The following is a 2,767-nucleotide window of genomic DNA, read 5'->3' as shown; positions in this document are numbered from 1 at the left end:
CTTGGCGGCAGAGTAGTGGCAAGGAACCACAGTGGGAGGTCCCTGGACCCGAGAAACATGGTATGCGGCCAATAGAGAACAAAGGACACCCACACAGCTGAGACACAATAATACCGCGAGCATCAGAATGTATGACGCCATTGCTTGTGCCCATCGAACGTGCATAGCACTCCGTCTTCAGGCCACAAGCGGCCCATCGGGACCATCCGACCGCCGTATCATCCTCAGCTTAGGATACGGATAGGAGGGGCGTGTGGTCAGCACACCACTCTCCCGGTCGTTATGATGGTTTTCTTTGACCGGAGCCGCTACTATTCGGTCGAGTAGCTCCTCAATTGGCATCACGAGGCTGAGTGCACCCCGAAAAATGGCAACAGCACATGGCGGCCCAGATGGTCACCCATCCAAATTCCGGCCACGCCCGACAGCGCTAACTTCGGTGATCTGACGGGAACCGGTGCATCCACTGCGGCAAGGCCGTTGCCATTCCTCATCGTGACGTTCATAAGCGATAATGAAGGCCCTCTGGAACGAAGTCCTCAGAAGGTGACTGAGTACTGGATATGGCATTACAGTTGCCTTCACTTCGATACTAGCAGCTGTTAAAGTCGGTGGTGGTCAACATCATGTAGACACACCGATATGGCAGTGTACATAGAAAACGGATGAACATCTGAGAATCAGGGTCCGATTTGGGGGTGGGGTATTTCTGAGAGTTTGCTGGCAAGTATTTCTCCAACAGCAACACCCTCACCTCAGAACGATTGTCGCCAGTTATTCGTTCAGATTTTTTGTTTAGTCTACTCCTGCGGGAGGCTAAATGTAGTATAGCCAAATTTAACCCTTCAGAGGCGCTTCCTATTTTCTTTCGCTTCGTCAGGTTCCTTAACAATTACCCTGCCGTTTTGATTACACGTTATTGCCACAATGTGTTAGGTCTTCACGCTAACGCTCGCTTTCCCCTGCATGACGTTGTTTCTCTGATCTTTGCGCAAGCAGTCCACCGCTTCCGATCGGCACGTGGTGCAACAATACACAGAGCTGACACGTCTTGCAACTGCAATGGGTGGACTGGACATGGCGTCGAATGGATCTTTAAAGATGTATGTACGTTCCATATCGCTTCAACTAGGGTAAATCCGGGAGAGAGGGAGAACATTTTCAGCACCTTACTTGTAAAGTCCCACAGTCAACGTGTAGTAAAACTGTTTGTTTTGCAGAACCAAACTCACAAACTTTCAATATCCCGCATCTTTTTCTTTTTTTTTCAATGTAACACATAAAAACAGAATATTTGACCATAAAAACATCTTTACATTGCGGTTTCTATCCCTTACGTTACGGGTGATAAGCCGATGCCAAAAAACCGAAAAATTACCCTGTTTTATTTCAATTAAAACACACACACAAACACACACAGCCGACCGAAGTGGCCGAGCGGTTCTAGGCATTACAGTCTGGAACCGCGCGACCGCTACGGTCGCAGGTTCGAATCCTGCCTCGGGCATGGATGTGTGTGCTGTCCTTAGGTTAGTTAGGTTTAAGTAGTTATGAGTTCTAGGAGACTGATGACCTCAGCAGCATTCTGAACAAACACACACACACACATATATATATGGGGGGTTAAAATATTTTGTCGGTTGAAGAGAAACTGATGAAGGATTAACAATAGCTTTTTTCATGATATCAAATTATATATCTAAGTAGTTTGCTGGGCTTATTGATTAATTAAGTTAAAAATGAAATTTTATTTAAAAATTCGCTATACTTATTTTGTCAGTATTCGGCGAATAAATTTTTAGTAATTGGTCAATATATATGTTGAGGAATACTGAGTAATATTCTGCTTTGGTCTCCATGATACTGTTTGGACACTGTGAGAACGCATGATGCATTTGAACTAAAATACAAAGAAAACAGAATTTTTTCACTTATTTAAAAGTGTTTTTTGTTTTTTTGGGACAACTATCCCTAACGAAAAAATGTTCGTGATACAATGGATTTTATTGCGGCATGTATCCTTATCGGTAGGGGATAGACGTCGCACCTTATAAATTCATGGCACTAGAATCAAAACACGCCTAAAGTACTTACTGTTAATATAACTACTCAAACACTAGGGAATATTTGTCTGTTTAACATACACTACGAACTAATCGTGAAGGTGAAAAATGTTTTGAAGAGATTTTTATAGACGTACCTAAGTTGTTCTCCCAGATCTTATGTAAAACTTCCTCGATCGAAACGGAATCACTTTTATTATGCTTTTGCGCCCACTGAGTAGCTGCAGTGTCGATAAGTGCACACTGTGTCGCGTGTCGATGTTTGCCGAAACAATGACGGGTGTGCAGTGTTCATCGTATGCGGCGCCTCTCCCGGTTTTACCCTATAAAGTATAGTTCATTGCTGGTAGTTGCTGATGAAGGGTGGCGTGTCAGTGTGTCAGTCTCGTGATAAGTGACCAGATGGATTTGAGATATGTAAAACATGCTCGCCAGGCTATCTGCCAAATGCTTACTTATCCGGTTAGTTCAGGACAAAAATGCCAAACGCAATCTTACATTATCGTCTCGATAGCTAACGTCAAGTAAATCTCGAAGACAGGACGCTACTAGTGTCCTTAATACGTCAGTAATGTAATACATGCTCGTACGGGATACGCGAACTAGAGGTAATGTAATAGAATGAAACAGTACAGTCCTATTTTTGATGGAATATTTGTCTGTTTAACATACACTACGAACTAATCGTGAAGGTGAAAAATGTT

The 2,767-nt window shown here is 43.5% G+C and overlaps 1 pseudogene; it reads right to left on the bottom strand.

The window, feature by feature from the left end:
* Positions 1 to 368: 368 nt before the first annotated feature.
* On the bottom strand, positions 369 to 485 carry LOC126199858 (5S ribosomal RNA; annotated as a pseudogene).
* Positions 486 to 2,767: the final 2,282 nt, after the last annotated feature.

The sequence above is a fragment of the Schistocerca nitens genome, chromosome 8 (genome assembly GCF_023898315.1).
Source record: "Schistocerca nitens isolate TAMUIC-IGC-003100 chromosome 8, iqSchNite1.1, whole genome shotgun sequence".
Taxonomy (NCBI): domain Eukaryota; kingdom Metazoa; phylum Arthropoda; class Insecta; order Orthoptera; family Acrididae; genus Schistocerca; species Schistocerca nitens.
This window is presented reverse-complemented; position numbering and strand designations above follow the sequence as displayed.